Source organism: Lissotriton vulgaris, chromosome 5 (genome assembly GCF_964263255.1).
Source record: "Lissotriton vulgaris chromosome 5, aLisVul1.2, whole genome shotgun sequence".
In the NCBI taxonomy this organism is placed as follows: Eukaryota; Metazoa; Chordata; class Amphibia; order Caudata; family Salamandridae; genus Lissotriton; species Lissotriton vulgaris.
In genome coordinates, this window is record NC_141693.1 from 544,110,847 (window position 1) to 544,133,189 (window position 22,343).

Consider the following 22,343-nt stretch of genomic DNA (forward strand, 5'->3'; position numbering starts at 1 on the left):
GACAAAAGAGATAACACCCCCATTACGTCATGCTTCAGAAAGGTGAAAAATGGTCCGTTTTCAAATGTTTTATTTTTGAACGTCAGTTCACATTTGTAGGTAGATCATGAGTATTAGAGCTAAAATTAGAATGTTTAAAGTGATTTTCATGCTTCCAGGGGCCCGGGAAGTGAATTATATACCATTTGGAGGCATTTAATGTTCAAGCAAAAACCGCTGAATTTTGACAAAAGAGATAACACCCCCCCATTACGTCATGCTTCAGAAAGGTGAAAAATGGTCCGTTTTCAAATGTTTTATTTTTGAACGTCAGTTCACAGTTGTAGGTGGATCATCAGTTTTAGAGCTAAAATTAGCATGTTTAAAGTGATTTTCATGCTTCCAGGGGCCCTAAACACAAGATTTGTGGAATGGTTAAAAGTGCATGAAAACGGCCAATTTACTCACTCTGAGGTCTCAAAAAGTGTTTCTTCACCCCGGGGAGTGAATTAAATGCCATTTGGAGGCATTTAATGTTCAAGCAAAAACGGCAGATTTTTGACAAAAGAGATAACACCCCCATTACGTCATGCTTCAGAAAGGTGAAAAATGGTCCGTTTTCAAATGTTTCATTTTTGAACGTCGGTTCACATTTGGAGGTAGATCATCAGTTTTAGAGCTAAAATTAGCATGTTTAAAGTGATTTTCATGTTTCCAGAGGCCCGGGAAGTGAATTAAATACAATTTGGGGGTATTTAATGTTCAAGCAAATACCGCTGATTTTTGACAAAAGAGATAACACCCCCCCCCCCCATTACGTCATGCTTCAGAAAGGTGAAAAATGGTCAGTTTTCAAATGTTTTATTTTGGAACGTCACTTCACATTTGTAGGTGGATCATCAGTTTTAGAGCTGAAATTAGCATGTTTAAAGTGATTTTCATGCTTCCAAGGGCCCTAAACACTAGATTTGTGGAATGGTTAAAAGTGCATGAAAACGGCCAATTTACTCACTCTGAGGTCTCAAAAAGTGTTTCTTCACCCTGGGAAGTGAATTAAATGCCATTTGGAGGCATTTAATGTTCAAGCAAAAACATCTGATTTTTGACAAAAGAGATAATACCCCCCCCATTACGTCATGCTTCAGAAAGGTGAAAAATGGTCCATTTTCAAATGTTTTATTTTTGAACGTCAGTTCTCATTTGTAGGTGGATCATCAGTTTTAGAGCTGAAATTAGCATGTTTAAAGTGATTTTCATGCTTCCAGGGGAACTAAACACAAGATTTGTGGAATGGTTAAAAGTGCATGAAAACGGCCACTTTACTCACTCTGGGGTCTCAAAAAGTGTTTCTTTACCCCGGGAAGTGAATTAAATGCCATTTGGAGGCATTTAATGTTCAAGCAAAAAGGGCTGATTTTTGACAAAAGAGATAACAACCCCCATTACGTCATGCTTCAGAAAGGTGAAAAATGGTCCGTTTTCAAATGTATTATTTTTGAACGTCAGTTCACATTTGTAGGTAGATCATGAGTTTTAGAGCTAAAATTAGAATGTTTAAAGTGATTTTCATGCTTCCAGGAGCCCGGGAAGTGAATTATATACCATTTGGAGGCATTTAATGTTCAAGCAAAAACCGCTGATTTTTGACAAAAGAGATAACACCCCCCATTACGTCATGCTTCAGAAAGGTGAAAAATGGTCCGTTTTCAAATGTTTTATTTTTGAAGGTCAGTTCACATCTGTAGGTGGATCATCAGTTTTAGAGCTAAAATTAGCATGTTTAAAGTGATTTTCATGCTTCCAGGGGAACTAAACACAAGATTTGTGGAATGGTTAAAAGTGCATGAAAACGGCCAATTTACCCACTCTGAGGTCTCAAAAAGTGTTTCTTTACCCCGGGAAGTGAATTAAATGCCATTTGGAGGCATTTAATGTTCAAGCAAAAACAGCTGATTTTTGACAAAAGAGATAACACCCCCCATTACGTCATGCTTCAGAAAGGTGAAAAATGGTCCGTTTTCAAATGTTTTATTTTTGAACGTCAGTTCACATTTGTAGGTAGATCATCAGTTTTAGAGCTAAAATTAGCATGTTTAAAGGAATTGTCATGCTTCCAAGGGCCCTAAACACAAGATTTTTGGAATGGTTAAAAGTGCATGAAAACAGCCAATTTACTCACTCTGAGGTCTCAAAAAGTGTTTCTTCACCCTGGGAAGTGAATTAAATGCCATTTGGAGGCATTTAATGTTCAAGCAAAAACTGCTGATTTTTGACACAAGAGATAACACCCCCATTACGTCATGCTTCAGAAAGGTGAAAAATGGTCCGTTTTCAAATGTTTTATTTTTGAACGTCAGTTCACATTTGTAGGTAGATCATCAGTTTTAGAGCTAAAATTAGCATGTTTAAAGTGATTTTCATGCTTCCAGGGCCCCGGGAAGTGAATTAAATACCATTTGGAGGCATTTAATGTTCAAGCAAAAACAGCTGATTTTTGACAAAAGAGATAACACCCCCCATTACGTCATGCTTCAGAAAGGTGAAAAATGGTCCGTTTTCAATTATTTTATTTTTGACCGTCAGTTCACAGTTGTAGGTGGATCATCCGTTTTAGAGCTAAAATTTGCATGTTTAAAAAGAATTTCATGCTTCCAGGGGCCCTAAACACAAGATTTGTGGAATGGTTAAAAGTGCATGAAAACGGCCAATTTACTCACTCTGAGGTCTCAAAAAGTGTTTCTTCACCCCGGGAAGTAAATTAAAGGCCATTTGGAGGCATTTAAAGTTCAAGCAAAAACAGCTGATTTTTGACAAAAGAGATAACACCCCCCATTACGTCATGCTTCAGAAAGGTGAAAAATGGTCCGTTTTCAAATGTTTTATTTTTGAACGTCAGTTCTCATTTGTAGGTGGATCATCAGTTTTAGAGCTGAAATTAGCATGTTTAAAGTGATTTTCATGCTTCCAAGGGCCCTAAACACAAGATTTGTGGAATGGTTAAAAGTGCATGAAAACAGCCAATTTACTCACTCCGAGGTCTAAAAAAGTTTTTCTTCACCCTGGGAAGTGAATTAAATGCCATTTGGAGGCATTTAATGTTCAAGCAAAAACTGCTGATTTTTTACAAAAGAGATAACACCTCCCCATTACAGCATGCTTCAGAAATTTGAAAAATGGTCCGTTTTCAAATGTTTTATTTTTGAATGTCAGTTCACATTTGTAGGTAGATCATCAGTTTTAGAGCTAAAATTAGAATGTTTGAAGTGGTTTTCATGCTTCCAGGGGCCCAGGAAGTAAATTAAATACCATTTGGATGCATTTAATGTTCAAGCAAAAACAGCTGATTGTTGACAAAAGAGATAACACCCCCCATTACATCATGCTTCAGAAAGGTGAAAAATGGTCCGTTTTCAAATGTTTTATTTTTGAAGGTCAGTTCACATCTGTAGGTGGATCATCAGTTTTAGAGCTAAAATTAGCATGTTTAAAGTGATTTTCATGCTTCCAGGGGAACTAAACACAAGATTTGTGGAATGGTTAAAAGTGCATGAAAACGGCCAATTTACTCACTCTGAGGTCTCAAAAAGTGTTTCTTTACCCCGGGAAGTGAATTAAATGCCATTTGGAGGCATTTAATGTTCAAGCAAAAACAGCTGATTTTCTTCAAAAGAGATAACACCCCCCATTACGTCATGCTTCAGAAAGGTGAAAAATGGTCCGTTTTCAAATGTTTTATTTTTGAACGTCAGTTCACATTTGTAGGTAGATCATCAGTTTTAGAGCTAAAATTAGCATGTTTAAAGTGATTTTCATGCTTCCAGGGGCCCGGGAAGTGAATTAAATACCATTTGGAGGAATTTATTGCTCAAGCAAAAACAGCTGATTTTTGACAAAAGAGATAACACCCCCCCATTACGTCATGAATCAGAAAGGTGAAAAATGGTCCGTTTTCAAATATTTTATTTTTGAACGTCAGTTCACAGTTGTAGGTGGATCATCAGTTTTAGAGCTAAAATTAGCATGTTTACAGTGAATTTCATGCTTCCAGGTGCCCTAAACACAAGATTTGTGGAATGGTTAAAAGTGCATGAAAACGGCGAATTTACTCACTCTGAGGTCTCAAAAAGTGTTTCTTCACCCCGGGGAGTGAATTAAATGCCATTTGGAGGCATTTAATGTTCAAACAAAAACGGCAGATTTTTGACAAAAGAGATAACACCCCCCATTACGTCATGCTTCAGAAAGGTTAAAAATGGTCCGTTTTCAAATGTTTTATTTTTGAACGTCAGTTCACATTTGTAGGTAGATCATCAGTTTTAGAGCTAAAATTAGCATGTTTAAAGTGATTTTCATGTTTCCAGAGGCCCGGGAAGTGAATTAAATACCATTTGGAGGCATTTAATGTTCAAGCAAATACCGCTGCTTTTTGACAAAAGAGATAACACCCCCCCCATTACGTCATGCTTCAGAAGGGTGAAAAATGGTCCGTTTTCAAATGTTTTATTTTTGAACATCACTTCACATTTGTAGGTGGATCATCAGTTTAAGAGCTGAAATTAGCATGTTTAAAGTGATTTTCATGCTTCCAAGGGCCCTAAACACTAGATTTGTGGAATGGTTAAAAGTGCATGAAAACGGCCAATTTACTCACTCTGAGGTCTCAAAAAGTGTTTCTTTACCCCGGGAAGTGAATTAAATGCCATTTGGAGGCATTTAATGTTCAAGCAAAAACAGCTGATTTTTGACAAAAGAGATAACACCCCCCCCCCCCCATTACGTCATGCTTCAGAAAGGTGAAAAATGGTCCGTTTTCAAATGTTTTATTTTTGAACGTCAGTTCTCATTTTTAGGTGGATCATCAGTTTTAGAGCTGAAATTAGCATGTTTAAAGTGATTTTCATGCTTCCAAGGGCCCTAAACACAAGATTTTTGGAATGGTTAAAAGTGCATGAAAACAGCCAATTTACTCACTCTGAGGTCTCAAAAAGTGTTTCTTCACCCTGGGAAGTGAATTAAATGCCATTTGGAGGCATTTAATGTTCAAGCAAAAACTGCTGATTTTTGACAAAAGAGATAACACCCCCATTACGTCATGCTTCAGAAAGGTGAAAAATGGTCCGTTTTCAAATGTTTTATTTTTGAACGTCAGTTCACATTTGTAGGTAGATCATGAGTATTAGAGCTAAAATTAGAATGTTTAAAGTGATTTTCATGCTTCCAGGGGCCCGGGAAGTGAATTATATACCATTTGGAGGCATTTAATGTTCAAGCAAAAACCGCTGAATTTTGACAAAAGAGATAACACCCCCCCATTACGTCATGCTTCAGAAAGGTGAAAAATGGTCCGTTTTCAAATGTTTTATTTTTGAACGTCAGTTCACAGTTGTAGGTGGATCATCAGTTTTAGAGCTAAAATTAGCATGTTTAAAGTGATTTTCATGCTTCCAGGGGCGCTAAACACAAGATTTGTGGAATGGTTAAAAGTGCATGAAAACGGCCAATTTACTCACTCTGAGGTCTCAAAAAGTGTTTCTTCACCCCGGGGAGTGAATTAAATGCCATTTGGAGGCATTTAATGTTCAAGCAAAAACGGCAGATTTTTGACAAAAGAGATAACACCCCCATTACGTCATGCTTCAGAAAGGTGAAAAATGGTCCGTTTTCAAATGTTTCATTTTTGAACGTCGGTTCACATTTGGAGGTAGATCATCAGTTTTAGAGCTAAAATTAGCATGTTTAAAGTGATTTTCATGTTTCCAGAGGCCCGGGAAGTGAATTAAATACCATTTGGGGGTATTTAATGTTCAAGCAAATACCGCTGATTTTTGACAAAAGAGATAACACCCCCCCCCCCCCCCATTACGTCATGCTTCAGAAAGGTGAAAAATGGTCCGTTTTCAAATGTTTTATTTTTGAACGTCAGTTCACATTTGTAGGTAGATCATCAGTTTTAGAGCTAAAATTAGCATGTTTAAAGTGATTTTCATGCTTCCAGGGGCCCGGGAAGTGAATTAAATACCATTTGGAGGAATTTATTGCTCAAGCAAAAACAGCTGATTTTTGACAAAAGAGATAACACCCCCCCATTACGTCATGAATCAGAAAGGTGAAAAATGGTCCGTTTTCAAATATTTTATTTTTGAACGTCAGTTCACAGTTGTAGGTGGATCATCAGTTTTAGAGCTAAAATTAGCATGTTTACAGTGAATTTCATGCTTCCAGGGGCCCTAAACACAAGATTTGTGGAATGGTTAAAAGTGCATGAAAACGGCGAATTTACTCACTCTGAGGTCTCAAAAAGTGTTTCTTCACCCCGGGGAGTGAATTAAATGCCATTTGGAGGCATTTAATGTTCAAACAAAAACGGCAGATTTTTGACAAAAGAGATAACACCCCCCATTACGTCATGCTTCAGAAAGGTTAAAAATGGTCCGTTTTCAAATGTTTTATTTTTGAACGTCAGTTCACAATTGTAGGTAGATCATCAGTTTTAGAGCTAAAATTAGCATGTTTAAAGTGATTTTCATGTTTCCAGAGGCCCGGGAAGTGAATTAAATACCATTTGGAGGCATTTAATGTTCAAGCAAATACCGCTGCTTTTTGACAAAAGAGATAACACCCCCCCCATTACGTCATGCTTCAGAAGGGTGAAAAATGGTCCGTTTTCAAATGTTTTATTTTTGAACATCACTTCACATTTGTAGGTGGATCATCAGTTTAAGAGCTGAAATTAGCATGTTTAAAGTGATTTTCATGCTTCCAAGGGCCCTAAACACTAGATTTGTGGAATGGTTAAAAGTGCATGAAAACGGCCAATTTACTCACTCTGAGGTCTCAAAAAGTGTTTCTTTACCCCGGGAAGTGAATTAAATGCCATTTGGAGGCATTTAATGTTCAAGCAAAAACAGCTGATTTTTGACAAAAGAGATAACACCCCCCCCCCCCATTACGTCATGCTTCAGAAAGGTGAAAAATGGTCCGTTTTCAAATGTTTTATTTTTGAACGTCAGTTCTCATTTTTAGGTGGATCATCAGTTTTAGAGCTGAAATTAGCATGTTTAAAGTGATTTTCATGCTTCCAAGGGCCCTAAACACAAGATTTTTGGAATGGTTAAAAGTGCATGAAAACAGCCAATTTACTCACTCTGAGGTCTCAAAAAGTGTTTCTTCACCCTGGGAAGTGAATTAAATGCCATTTGGAGGCATTTAATGTTCAAGCAAAAACTGCTGATTTTTGACAAAAGAGATAACACCCCCATTACGTCATGCTTCAGAAAGGTGAAAAATGGTCCGTTTTCAAATGTTTTATTTTTGAACGTCAGTTCACATTTGTAGGTAGATCATGAGTATTAGAGCTAAAATTAGAATGTTTAAAGTGATTTTCATGCTTCCAGGGGCCCGGGAAGTGAATTATATACCATTTGGAGGCATTTAATGTTCAAGCAAAAACCGCTGAATTTTGACAAAAGAGATAACACCCCCCCATTACGTCATGCTTCAGAAAGGTGAAAAATGGTCCGTTTTCAAATGTTTTATTTTTGAACGTCAGTTCACAGTTGTAGGTGGATCATCAGTTTTAGAGCTAAAATTAGCATGTTTAAAGTGATTTTCATGCTTCCAGGGGCGCTAAACACAAGATTTGTGGAATGGTTAAAAGTGCATGAAAACGGCCAATTTACTCACTCTGAGGTCTCAAAAAGTGTTTCTTCACCCCGGGGAGTGAATTAAATGCCATTTGGAGGCATTTAATGTTCAAGCAAAAACGGCAGATTTTTGACAAAAGAGATAACACCCCCATTACGTCATGCTTCAGAAAGGTGAAAAATGGTCCGTTTTCAAATGTTTCATTTTTGAACGTCGGTTCACATTTGGAGGTAGATCATCAGTTTTAGAGCTAAAATTAGCATGTTTAAAGTGATTTTCATGTTTCCAGAGGCCCGGGAAGTGAATTAAATACCATTTGGGGGTATTTAATGTTCAAGCAAATACCGCTGATTTTTGACAAAAGAGATAACACCCCCCCCCCCCCATTACGTCATGCTTCAGAAAGGTGAAAAATGGTCCGTTTTCAAATATTTTATTTTGGAACGTCACTTCACATTTGTAGGTGGATCATCAGTTTTAGAGCTGAAATTAGCATGTTTAAAGTGATTTTCATGCTTCCAAGGGCCCTAAACACTAGATTTGTGGAATGGTTAAAAGTGCATGAAAACGGCCAATTTACTCACTCTGAGGTCTCAAAAAGTGTATCTTCACCCCGGGAAGTGAATTAAATGCCATTTGGAGGCATTTAATGTTCAAGCAAAAACATCTGATTTTTGACAAAAGAGATAATACCCCCCCCATTACGTCATGCTTCAGAAAGGTGAAAAATGGTCCATTTTCAAATGTTTTATTTTTGAACGTCAGTTCTCATTTGTAGGTGGATCATCAGTTTTAGAGCTGAAATTAGCATGTTTAAAGTGATTTTCATGCTTCCAAGGGCCCTAAACACAAGATTTGTGGAATGGTTAAAAGTGCATGAAAACAGCCAATTTACTCACTCCGAGGTCTAAAAAAGTTTTTCTTCACCCTGGGAAGTGAATTAAATGCCATTTGGAGGCATTTAATGTTCAAGCAAAAACTGCTGATTTTTTACAAAAGAGATAACACCCCCCCATTACAGCATTCTTCAGAAAGGTGAAAAATGGTCCGTTTTCAAATGTTTTATTTTTGAACGTCAGTTCACATTTGTAGGTAGATCATCAGTTTTAGAGCTAAAATTAGCATGTTTAAAGTGATTTTCATGCTTCCAGGGCCCCGGGAAGTGAAGTAAATACCATTTGGAGGCATTTAATGTTCAAGCAAAAACAGCTGATTTTTGACAAAAGAGATAACATCCCCCATTACGTCATGAATCAGAAAGGTGAAAAATGGTCCGTTTTCAAATATTTTATTTTTGAACGTCAGTTCACAGTTGTAGGTGGATCATCCGTTTTAGAGCTAAAATTAGCATGTTTACAGTGAATTTCATGCTTCCAGGGGCCCTAAACACAAGATTTGTGGAATGGTTAAAAGTGCATGAAAACGGCGAATTTACTCACTCTGAGGTCTCAAAAAGTGTTTCTTCACCCCGGGGAGTGAATTAAATGCCATTTGGAGGCATTTAATGTTCAAACAAAAACGGCAGATTTTTGACAAAAGAGATAACACCCCCCATTACGTCATGCTTCAGAAAGGTTAAAAATGGTCCGTTTTCAAATGTTTTATTTTTGAACGTCAGTTCACATTTGTAGGTAGATCATCAGTTTTAGAGCTAAAATTAGCATGTTTAAAGTGATTTTCATGTTTCCAGAGGCCCGGGAAGTGAATTAAATACCATTTGGAGGCATTTAATGTTCAAGCAAATACCGCTGATTTTTGACAAAAGAGATAACACCCCCCCCCCCCCATTACGTCATGCTTCAGAAAGGTGAAAAATGGTCCGTTTTCAAATGTTTTATTTTGGAACGTCACTTCACATTTGTAGGTGGATCATCAGTTTTAGAGCTGAAATTAGCATGTTTAAAGTGATTTTCATGCTTCCAAGGGCCCTAAACACTAGATTTGTGGAATGGTTAAAAGTGCATGAAAACGGCCAATTTACTCACTCTGAGGTCTCAAAAAGTGTATCTTCACCCCGGGAAGTGAATTAAATGCCATTTGGAGGCATTTAATGTTCAAGCAAAAACATCTGATTTTTGACAAAAGAGATAATACCCCCCCATTACGTCATGCTTCAGAAAGGTGAAAAATGGTCCATTTTCAAATGTTTTATTTTTGAACGTCAGTTCTCATTTGTAGGTGGATCATCAGTTTTAGATCTGAAATTAGCATGTTTAAAGTGATTTTCATGCTTCCAAGGGCCCTAAACACAAGATTTGTGGAATGGTTAAAAGTGCATGAAAACAGCCAATTTACTCACTCCGAGGTCTAAAAAAGTTTTTCTTCACCCTGGGAAGTGAATTAAATGCCATTTGGAGGCATTTAATGTTCAAGCAAAAACTGCTGATTTTTTACAAAAGAGATAACACCCCCCCATTACAGCATTCTTCAGAAAGGTGAAAAATGGTCAGTTTTCAAATGTTTTATTTTTGAATGTCAGTTCACATTTGTAGGTAGATCATCAGTTTTAGAGCTAAAATTAGAATGTTTAAAGTGATTTTCATGCTTCCAGGGGCCCAGGAAGTGAATTAAATACCATTTGGATGCATTTAATGTTCAAGCAAAAACAGCTGATTTTTGACAAAAGAGATAACACCACCCATTACGTCATGCTTCAGAAAGGTGAAAAATGGTCTGTTTTCAAATGTTTTATTTTTGAAGGTCAGTTCACATCTGTAGGTGGATCATCAGTTTTAGAGCTAAAATTAGCATGTTTAAAGTGATTTTCATGCTTCCAGGGGAACTAAACACAAGATTTGTGGAATGGTTAAAAGTGCATGAAAACGGCCACTTTACTCACTCTGGGGTCGCAAAAAGTGTTTCTTTACCCCGGGAAGTGAATTAAATGCCATTTGGAGGCATTTAATGTTCAAGCAAAAAGGGCTGATTTTTGACAAAAGAGATAACAACCCCCATTACGTCATGCTTCAGAAAGGTGAAAAATGGTCCGTTTTCAAATGTATTATTTTTGAACGTCAGTTCACATTTGTAGGTAGATCATGAGTTTTAGAGCTAAAATTAGAATGTTTAAAGTGATTTTCATGCTTCCAGGAGCCCGGGAAGTGAATTATATACCATTTGGAGGCATTTAATGTTCAAGCAAAAACCGCTGATTTTTGACAAAAGAGATAACACCCCCCATTACGTCATGCTTCAGAAAGGTGAAAAATGGTCCGTTTTCAAATGTTTTATTTTTGAACGTCAGTTCACATTTGTAGGTAGATCATCAGTTTTAGAGCTAAAATTAGCATGTTTAAAGGAATTGTCATGCTTCCAAGGGCCCTAAACACAAGATTTTTGGAATGGTTAAAAGTGCATGAAAACAGCCAATTTACTCACTCTGAGGTCTCAAAAAGTGTTTCTTCACCCTGGGAAGTGAATTAAATGCCATTTGGAGGCATTTAATGTTCAAGCAAAAACTGCTGATTTTTGACAAAAGAGATAACACCCCCATTACGTCATGCTTCAGAAAGGTGAAAAATGGTCCGTTTTCAAATGTTTTATTTTTGAACGTCAGTTCACATTTGTAGGTAGATCATCAGTTTTAGAGCTAAAATTAGCATGTTTAAAGTGATTTTCATGCTTCCAGGGCCCCGGGAAGTGAATTAAATACCATTTGGAGGCATTTAATGTTCAAGCAAAAACAGCTGATTTTTGACAAAAGAGATAACATCCCCCATTACGTCATGAATCAGAAAGGTGAAAAATGGTCCGTTTTCAAATATTTTATTTTTGAACGTCAGTTCACAGTTGTAGGTGGATCATCCGTTTTAGAGCTAAAATTAGCATGTTTACAGTGAATTTCATGCTTCCAGGGGCCCTAAACACAAGATTTGTGGAATGGTTAAAAGTGCATGAAAACGGCGAATTTACTCACTCTGAGGTCTCAAAAAGTGTTTCTTCACCCCGGGGAGTGAATTAAATGCCATTTGGAGGCATTTAATGTTCAAACAAAAACGGCAGATTTTTGACAAAAGAGATAACACCCCCCATTACGTCATGCTTCAGAAAGGTTAAAAATGGTCCGTTTTCAAATGTTTTATTTTTGAACGTCAGTTCACATTTGTAGGTAGATCATCAGTTTTAGAGCTAAAATTAGCATGTTTAAAGTGATTTTCATGTTTCCAGAGGCCCGGGAAGTGAATTAAATACCATTTGGAGGCATTTAATGTTCAAGCAAATACCGCTGATTTTTGACAAAAGAGATAACACCCCCCCCATTACGTCATGCTTCAGAAGGGTGAAAAATGGTCCGTTTTCAAATGTTTTATTTTTGAACATCACTTCACATTTGTAGGTGGATCATCAGTTTAAGAGCTGAAATTAGCATGGTTAAAGTGATTTTCATGCTTCCAAGGGCCCTAAACACTAGATTTGTGGAATGGTTAAAAGTGCATGAAAACGGCCAATTTACTCACTCTGAGGTCTCAAAAAGTGTTTCTTTACCCCGGGAAGTGAATTAAATGCCATTTGGAGGCATTTAATGTTCAAGCAAAAACAGCTGATTTTTGACAAAAGAGATAACACCCCCCCCATTACGTCACGCTTCAGAAAGGTGAAAAATGGTCCGTTTTCAAATGTTTTATTTTTGAACGTCAGTTCTCATTTTTAGGTGGATCATCAGTTTTAGAGCTAAAATTAGCATGTTTAAAGTGATTTTCATGTTTCCAGAGGCCCGGGAAGTGAATTAAATACCATTTGGGGGTATTTAATGTTCAAGCAAATACCGCTGATTTTTGACAAAAGAGATAACACCCCCCCCCCCCCCATTACGTCATGCTTCAGAAAGGTGAAAAATGGTCCGTTTTCAAATGTTTTATTTTGGAACGTCACTTCACATTTGTAGGTGGATCATCAGTTTTAGAGCTGAAATTAGCATGTTTAAAGTGATTTTCATGCTTCCAAGGGCCCTAAACACTAGATTTGTGGAATGGTTAAAAGGGCATGAAAACGGCCAATTTACTCACTCTGAGGTCTCAAAAAGTGTATCTTCACCCCGGGAAGTGAATTAAATGCCATTTGGAGGCATTTAATGTTCAAGCAAAAACATCTGATTTTTGACAAAAGAGATAATACCCCCCCCATTACGTCATGCTTCAGAAAGGTGAAAAATGGTCCATTTTCAAATGTTTTATTTTTGAACGTCAGTTCTCATTTGTAGGTGGATCATCAGTTTTAGAGCTGAAATTAGCATGTTTAAAGTGATTTTCATGCTTCCAAGGGCCCTAAACACAAGATTTGTGGAATGGTTAAAAGTGCATGAAATCAGCCAATTTACTCACTCCGAGGTCTAAAAAAGTTTTTCTTCACCCTGGGAAGTGAATTAAATGCCATTTGGAGGCATTTAATGTTCAAGCAAAAACTGCTGATTTTTTACAAAAGAGATAACACCCCCCCATTACAGCATTCTTCAGAAAGGTGAAAAATGGTCAGTTTTCAAATGTTTTATTTTTGAATGTCAGTTCACATTTGTAGGTAGATCATCAGTTTTAGAGCTAAAATTAGAATGTTTAAAGTGATTTTCATGCTTCCAGGGGCCCAGGAAGTGAATTAAATACCATTTGGATGCATTTAATGTTCAAGCAAAAACAGCTGATTTTTGACAAAAGAGATAACACCACCCATTACGTCATGCTTCAGAAAGGTGAAAAATGGTCTGTTTTCAAATGTTTTATTTTTGAAGGTCAGTTCACATCTGTAGGTGGATCATCAGTTTTAGAGCTAAAATTAGCATGTTTAAAGTGATTTTCATGCTTCCAGGGGAACTAAACACAAGATTTGTGGAATGGTTAAAAGTGCATGAAAACGGCCACTTTACTCACTCTGGGGTCTCAAAAAGTGTTTCTTTACCCCGGGAAGTGAATTAAATGCCATTTGGAGGCATTTAATGTTCAAGCAAAAAGGGCTGATTTTTGACAAAAGAGATAACAACCCCCATTACGTCATGCTTCAGAAAGGTGAAAAATGGTCCGTTTTCAAATGTATTATTTTTGAACGTCAGTTCACATTTGTAGGTAGATCATGAGTTTTAGAGCTAAAATTAGAATGTTTAAAGTGATTTTCATGCTTCCAGGAGCCCGGGAAGTGAATTATATACCATTTGGAGGCATTTAATGTTCAAGCAAAAACCGCTGATTTTTGACAAAAGAGATAACACCCCCCATTACGTCATGCTTCAGAAAGGTGAAAAATGGTCCGTTTTCAAATGTTTTAATTTTGAAGGTCAGTTCACATCTGTAGGTGGATCATCAGTTTTAGAGCTAAAATTAGCATGTTTAAAGTGATTTTCATGCTTCCAGGGGAACTAAACACAAGATTTGTGGAATGGTTAAAAGTGCATGAAAACGGCCAATTTACCCACTCTGGGGTCTCAAAAAGTGTTTCTTTACCCCGGGAAGTGAATTAAATGCCATTTGGAGGCATTTAATGTTCAAGCAAAAACAGCTGATTTTTGACAAAAGAGATAACACCCCCCATTACGTCATGCTTCAGAAAGGTGAAAAATGGTCCGTTTTCAAATGTTTTATTTTTGAACGTCAGTTCACATTTGTAGGTAGATCATCAGTTTTAGAGCTAAAATTAGCATGTTTAAAGGAATTGTCATGCTTCCAAGGGCCCTAAACACAAGATTTTTGGAATGGTTAAAAGTGCATGAAAACAGCCAATTTACTCACTCTGAGGTCTCAAAAAGTGTTTCTTCACCCTGGGAAGTGAATTAAATGCCATTTGGAGGCATTTAATGTTCAAGCAAAAACTGCTGATTTTTGACACAAGAGATAACACCCCCATTACGTCATGCTTCAGAAAGGTGAAAAATGGTCCGTTTTCAAATGTTTTATTTTTGAACGTCAGTTCACATTTGTAGGTAGATCATCAGTTTTAGAGCTAAAATTAGCATGTTTAAAGTGATTTTCATGCTTCCAGGGCCCCGGGAAGTGAATTAAATACCATTTGGAGGCATTTAATGTTCAAGCAAAAACAGCTGATTTTTGACAAAAGAGATAACACCCCCCATTACGTCATGCTTCAGAAAGGTGAAAAATGGTCCGTTTTCAATTATTTTATTTTTGACCGTCAGTTCACAGTTGTAGGTGGATCATCCGTTTTAGAGCTAAAATTAGCATGTTTAAAAAGAATTTCATGCTTCCAGGGGCCCTAAACACAAGATTTGTGGAATGGTTAAAAGTGCATGAAAACGGCCAATTTACTCACTCTGAGGTCTCAAAAAGTGTTTCTTCACCCCGGGAAGTAAATTAAAGGCCATTTGGAGGCATTTAAAGTTCAAGCAAAAACAGCTGATTTTTGACAAAAGAGATAACACCCCCCATTACGTCATGCTTCAGAAAGGTAAAAAATGGTCCGTTTTAAAATGTTTTATTTTTGAACGTCAGTTCACATTTGTAGGTAGATCATGAGTTTTAGAGCTAAAATTAGAATGTTTAAAGTAATTTTCATGCTTCCAGGGGCCCGGGAAGTGAATTATATACCATTTGGAGGCATTTAATGTTCAAGCAAAAACCGCAGATTTTTGACAAAAGAGATAACACCCCCCCATTACGTCATGCTTCAGAAAGGTGAAAAATGGTCCGTTTTCAAATGTTTTATTTTTGAACGTCAGTTCACAGTTGTAGGTGGGTCATCAGTTTTAGAGCTAAAATTAGCATGTCTAAAGTGATTTTCATGCTTCCAGGGGCCCTAAACACAAGATTTGTGGAATGGTTAAAAGTGCATGAAAACGGACAATTTACTCACTCTGAGGTCTCAAAAAGTGTTTCTTCACCCCGGGAAGTGAATTAAATGCCATTTGGAGGCATTTAATGTTCAAGCAAAAACAGCTGATTTTTGACAAAAGAGATAACACCCCCATTACGTCATGCTTCAGAAAGGTGAAAAATGGTCCGTTTTCAAATGTTTCATTTTTGAACGTCAGTTCACATTTGGAGGTAGATCATCAGTTTTAGAGCTAAAATTAGCATGTTTAAAGTGATTTTCATGTTTCCAGAGGCCCGGGAAGTGAATTAAATACCATTTGGGGGCTTTTAATTTTCAAGCAAATACCGCTGATTTTTGACAAAAGAGATAACACCCCCCCATTACGTCATGCTTCAGAAAGGTAAAAAATGGTCAGTTTTCAAATGTTTTATTTTTGAACGTCACTTCACATTTGTAGGTGGATAATCAGTTTTAGAGCTGAAATTAGCATGTTTAAAGTGATTTTCATGCTTCCAAGGGCCCTAAACACTAGATTTGTGGAATGGGTAAAAGTGCATGAAAACGGCCAATTTACTCACTCTGGGGTCTCAAAAAGTGTTTCTTCACCCCGGGAAGTGAATTAAATGCCATTTGGAGGCATTTAATGTTCAAGCAAAAACAGCTGATTTTTGACAAAAGAGATAACACCCCCCATTACGTCATGCTTCAGAAAGGTGAAAAATGGTCCGTTTTCAAATGTTTTATTTTTGAACGTCAGTTCTCATTTTTAGGTGGATCATCAGTTTTAGAGCTGAAATTAGCATGTTTAAAGTTATTTTCATGCTTCCAAGGGCCCTAAACACAAGATTTGTGGAATGGTTAGAAGTGCATGAAAACAGCCAATTTACTCACTCTGAGGTCTCAAAAAGTGTTTCTTCACCCTGGGAAGTGAATTAAATGCCATTTGGAGGCATTTAATGTTCAAGCAAAAACTGCTGATTTTTGACAAAAGAGATAACACCCCCCATTACGTCATGCTTCAGAAAGGTGAAAAATGGTCCGTTTTCAAATGTTTTATTTTTGAACGTCAGTTCACATTTGTAGGTAGATCATGAGTATTAGAGCTAAAATTATAATGTTTAAAGTCATTTTCATGCTTCCAGGGGCCCGGGAAGTGAATTATATACCATTTGGAGGCATTTAATGTTCAAGCAAAAACCGCTGATTTTTGACAAAAGAGATAACACCCCCCCATTACGTCATGCTTCAGAAAGGTGAAAAATGGTCCGTTTTCAAATGTTTTATTTTTGAACGTCAGTTCACAGTTGTAGGTGGATCATCAGTTTTAGAGCTAAAATTAGCATGTTTAAAGTGATTTTCATGCTTCCAGGGGCCCTAAACACAAGATTTGTGGAATGGTTAAAAGTGCATGAAAACGGCCAATTTACTCACTCTGAGGTCTCAAAAAGTGTTTCTTCACCCCGGGGAGTGAATTAAATGCCATTTGGAGGCATTTAATGTTCAAGCAAAAACGGCAGATTTTTGACAAAAGAGATAACACCCCCATTACGTCATGCTTCAGAAAGGTGAAAAATGGTCCGTTTTCAAATGTTTCATTTTTGAACGTCAGTTCACATTTGGAGGTGGATCATCAGTTTTAGAGCTAAAATTAGCATGTTTAAAGTGATTTTCATGTTTCCAGAGGCCCGGGAAGTGAATTAAATACCATTTGGGGGCATTTAATGTTCAAGCAAATACCGCTGATTTTTGACAAAAGAGATAACACCCCCCCATTACGTCATGCTTCAGAAAGGTGAAAAATGGTCCGTTTTCAAATGTTTTATTTTTGAACGTCAGTTCACAGTTGTAGGTGGATCATCAGTTTTAGAGCTAAAATTAGCATGTCTAAAGTGATTTTCATGCTTCCAGGGGCCCTAAACACAAGATTTGTGGAATGGTTAAAAGTGCATGAAAACGGACAATTTACTCACTCTGAGGTCTCAAAAAGTGTTTCTTCACCCCGGGAAGTGAATTAAATGCCATTTGGAGGCATTTAATGTTCAAGCAAAAACAGCTGATTTTTGACAAAAGAGATAACACCCCCATTACGTCATGCTTCAGAAAGGTGAAAAATGGTCCGTTTTCAAATGTTTCATTTTTGAACGTCAGTTCACATTTGGAGGTAGATCATCAGTTTTAGAGCTAAAATTAGCATGTTTAAAGTGATTTTCATGTTTCCAGAGGCCCGGGAAGTGAATTAAATACCATTTGGGGGCATTTAATGTTCAAGCAAATACCGCTGATTTTTGACAAAAGAGATAACACCCCCCCATTACGTCATGCTTCAGAAAGGTGAAAAATGGTCCGTTTTCAAATGTTTTATTTTTGAACGTCACTTCACATTTGTAGGTGGATCATCAGTTTTAGAGCTGAAATTAGCATGTTTAAAGTTATTTTCATGCTTCCAAGGGCCCTAAACACAAGATTTGTGGAATGGTTAGAAGTGCATGAAAACAGCCAATTTACTCACTCTGAGGTCTCAAAAAGTGTTTCTTCACCCTGGGAAGTGAATTAAATGCCATTTGGAGGCATTTAATGTTCAAGCAAAAACTGCTGATTTTTTACAAAAGAGATAACACCCCCCCATTACAGCATGCTTCAGAAAGGTGAAAAATGGTCCGTTTTCAAATGTTTTATTTTTGAATGTCAGTTCACATTTGTAGGTAGATCATCAGTTTTAGAGCTAAAATTAGAATGTTTAAAGTGATTTTCATGCTTCCAGGGGCCCAGGAAGTAAATTAAATACCATTTGGATGCATTTAATGTTCAAGCAAAAACAGCTGATTGTTGACAAAAGAGATAACACCCCCATTATGTCATGCTTCAGAAAGGTGAAAAATGGTCCGTTTTCAAATGTTTTATTTTTGAAGGTCAGTTCACATCTGTAGGTGGATCATCAGTTTTAGAGCTAAAATTAGCATGTTTAAAGTGATTTTCATGCTTCCAGGGCCCCGGGAAGTGAATTAAATACCATTTGGAGGCATTTAATGTTCAAGCAAAAACAGCTGATTTTTGACAAAAGAGATAACACCCCCCATTACGTCATGCTTCAGAAAGGTGAAAAATGGTCCGTTTTCAATTATTTTATTTTTGACCGTCAGTTCACAGTTGTAGGTGGATCATCCGTTTTAGAGCTAAAATTAGCATGTTTAAAAAGAATTTCATGCTTCCAGGGGCCCTAAACACAAGATTTGTGGAATGGTTAAAAGTGCATGAAAACGGCCAATTTACTCACTCTGAGGTCTCAAAAAGTGTTTCTTCACCCCGGGAAGTAAATTAAAGGCCATTTGGAGGCATTTAAAGTTCAAGCAAAAACAGCTGATTTTTGACAAAAGAGATAACACCCCCCATTACGTCATGCTTCAGAAAGGTAAAAAATGGTCCGTTTTAAAATGTTTTATTTTTGAACGTCAGTTCACATTTGTAGGTAGATCATGAGTTTTAGAGCTAAAATTAGAATGTTTAAAGTAATTTTCATGCTTCCAGGGGCCCGGGAAGTGAATTATATACCATTTGGAGGCATTTAATGTTCAAGCAAAAACCGCAGATTTTTGACAAAAGAGATAACACCCCCCCATTACGTCATGCTTCAGAAAGGTGAAAAATGGTCCGTTTTCAAATGTTTTATTTTTGAACGTCAGTTCACAGTTGTAGGTGGGTCATCAGTTTTAGAGCTAAAATTAGCATGTCTAAAGTGATTTTCATGCTTCCAGGGGCCCTAAACACAAGATTTGTGGAATGGTTAAAAGTGCATGAAAACGGACAATTTACTCACTCTGAGGTCTCAAAAAGTGTTTCTTCACCCCGGGAAGTGAATTAAATGCCATTTGGAGGCATTTAATGTTCAAGCAAAAACAGCTGATTTTTGACAAAAGAGATAACACCCCCATTACGTCATGCTTCAGAAAGGTGAAAAATGGTCCGTTTTCAAATGTTTCATTTTTGAACGTCAGTTCACATTTGGAGGTAGATCATCAGTTTTAGAGCTAAAATTAGCATGTTTAAAGTGATTTTCATGTTTCCAGAGGCCCGGGAAGTGAATTAAATACCATTTGGGGGCTTTTAATTTTCAAGCAAATACCGCTGATTTTTGACAAAAGAGATAACACCCCCCCATTACGTCATGCTTCAGAAAGGTAAAAAATGGTCAGTTTTCAAATGTTTTATTTTTGAACGTCACTTCACATTTGTAGGTGGATAATCAGTTTTAGAGCTGAAATTAGCATGTTTAAAGTGATTTTCATGCTTCCAAGGGCCCTAAACACTAGATTTGTGGAATGGGTAAAAGTGCATGAAAACGGCCAATTTACTCACTCTGGGGTCTCAAAAAGTGTTTCTTCACCCCGGGAAGTGAATTAAATGCCATTTGGAGGCATTTAATGTTCAAGCAAAAACAGCTGATTTTTGACAAAAGAGATAACACCCCCCATTACGTCATGCTTCAGAAAGGTGAAAAATGGTCCGTTTTCAAATGTTTTATTTTTGAACGTCAGTTCTCATTTTTAGGTGGATCATCAGTTTTAGAGCTGAAATTAGCATGTTTAAAGTTATTTTCATGCTTCCAAGGGCCCTAAACACAAGATTTGTGGAATGGTTAGAAGTGCATGAAAACAGCCAATTTACTCACTCTGAGGTCTCAAAAAGTGTTTCTTCACCCTGGGAAGTGAATTAAATGCCATTTGGAGGCATTTAATGTTCAAGCAAAAACTGCTGATTTTTGACAAAAGAGATAACACCCCCCATTACGTCATGCTTCAGAAAGGTGAAAAATGGTCCGTTTTCAAATGTTTTATTTTTGAACGTCAGTTCACATTTGTAGGTAGATCATGAGTATTAGAGCTAAAATTATAATGTTTAAAGTCATTTTCATGCTTCCAGGGGCCCGGGAAGTGAATTATATACCATTTGGAGGCATTTAATGTTCAAGCAAAAACCGCTGATTTTTGACAAAAGAGATAACACCCCCCCATTACGTCATGCTTCAGAAAGGTGAAAAATGGTCCGTTTTCAAATGTTTTATTTTTGAACGTCAGTTCACAGTTGTAGGTGGATCATCAGTTTTAGAGCTAAAATTAGCATGTTTAAAGTGATTTTCATGCTTCCAGGGGCCCTAAACACAAGATTTGTGGAATGGTTAAAAGTGCATGAAAACGGCCAATTTACTCACTCTGAGGTCTCAAAAAGTGTTTCTTCACCCCGGGGAGTGAATTAAATGCCATTTGGAGGCATTTAATGTTCAAGCAAAAACGGCAGATTTTTGACAAAAGAGATAACACCCCCATTACGTCATGCTTCAGAAAGGTGAAAAATGGTCCGTTTTCAAATGTTTCATTTTTGAACGTCAGTTCACATTTGGAGGTGGATCATCAGTTTTAGAGCTAAAATTAGCATGTTTAAAGTGATTTTCATGTTTCCAGAGGCCCGGGAAGTGAATTAAATACCATTTGGGGGCATTTAATGTTCAAGCAAATACCGCTGATTTTTGACAAAAGAGATAACACCCCCCCATTACGTCATGCTTCAGAAAGGTGAAAAATGGTCCGTTTTCAAATGTTTTATTTTTGAACGTCAGTTCACAGTTGTAGGTGGATCATCAGTTTTAGAGCTAAAATTAGCATGTCTAAAGTGATTTTCATGCTTCCAGGGGCCCTAAACACAAGATTTGTGGAATGGTTAAAAGTGCATGAAAACGGACAATTTACTCACTCTGAGGTCTCAAAAAGTGTTTCTTCACCCCGGGAAGTGAATTAAATGCCATTTGGAGGCATTTAATGTTCAAGCAAAAACAGCTGATTTTTGACAAAAGAGATAACACCCCCATTACGTCATGCTTCAGAAAGGTGAAAAATGGTCCGTTTTCAAATGTTTCATTTTTGAACGTCAGTTCACATTTGGAGGTAGATCATCAGTTTTAGAGCTAAAATTAGCATGTTTAAAGTGATTTTCATGTTTCCAGAGGCCCGGGAAGTGAATTAAATACCATTTGGGGGCATTTAATGTTCAAGCAAATACCGCTGATTTTTGACAAAAGAGATAACACCCCCCCATTACGTCATGCTTCAGAAAGGTGAAAAATGGTCCGTTTTCAAATGTTTTATTTTTGAACGTCACTTCACATTTGTAGGTGGATCATCAGTTTTAGAGCTGAAATTAGCATGTTTAAAGTTATTTTCATGCTTCCAAGGGCCCTAAACACAAGATTTGTGGAATGGTTAGAAGTGCATGAAAACAGCCAATTTACTCACTCTGAGGTCTCAAAAAGTGTTTCTTCACCCTGGGAAGTGAATTAAATGCCATTTGGAGGCATTTAATGTTCAAGCAAAAACTGCTGATTTTTTACAAAAGAGATAACACCCCCCCATTACAGCATGCTTCAGAAAGGTGAAAAATGGTCCGTTTTCAAATGTTTTATTTTTGAATGTCAGTTCACATTTGTAGGTAGATCATCAGTTTTAGAGCTAAAATTAGAATGTTTAAAGTGATTTTCATGCTTCCAGGGGCCCAGGAAGTAAATTAAATACCATTTGGATGCATTTAATGTTCAAGCAAAAACAGCTGATTGTTGACAAAAGAGATAACACCCCCATTATGTCATGCTTCAGAAAGGTGAAAAATGGTCCGTTTTCAAATGTTTTATTTTTGAAGGTCAGTTCACATCTGTAGGTGGATCATCAGTTTTAGAGCTAAAATTAGCATGTTTAAAGTGATTTTCATGCTTCCAGGGGAACTAAACACAAGATTTGTGGAATGGTTAAAAGTGCATGAAAACGGCCAATTTACTCACTCTGAGGTCTCAAAAAGTGTTTCTTTACCCCGGGAAGTGAATTAAATGCCATTTGGAGGCATTTAATGTTCAAGCAAAAACGGCTGATTTTTGACAAAAGAGATAACACCCCCCATTACGTCATGCTTCAGAAAGGTGAAAAATG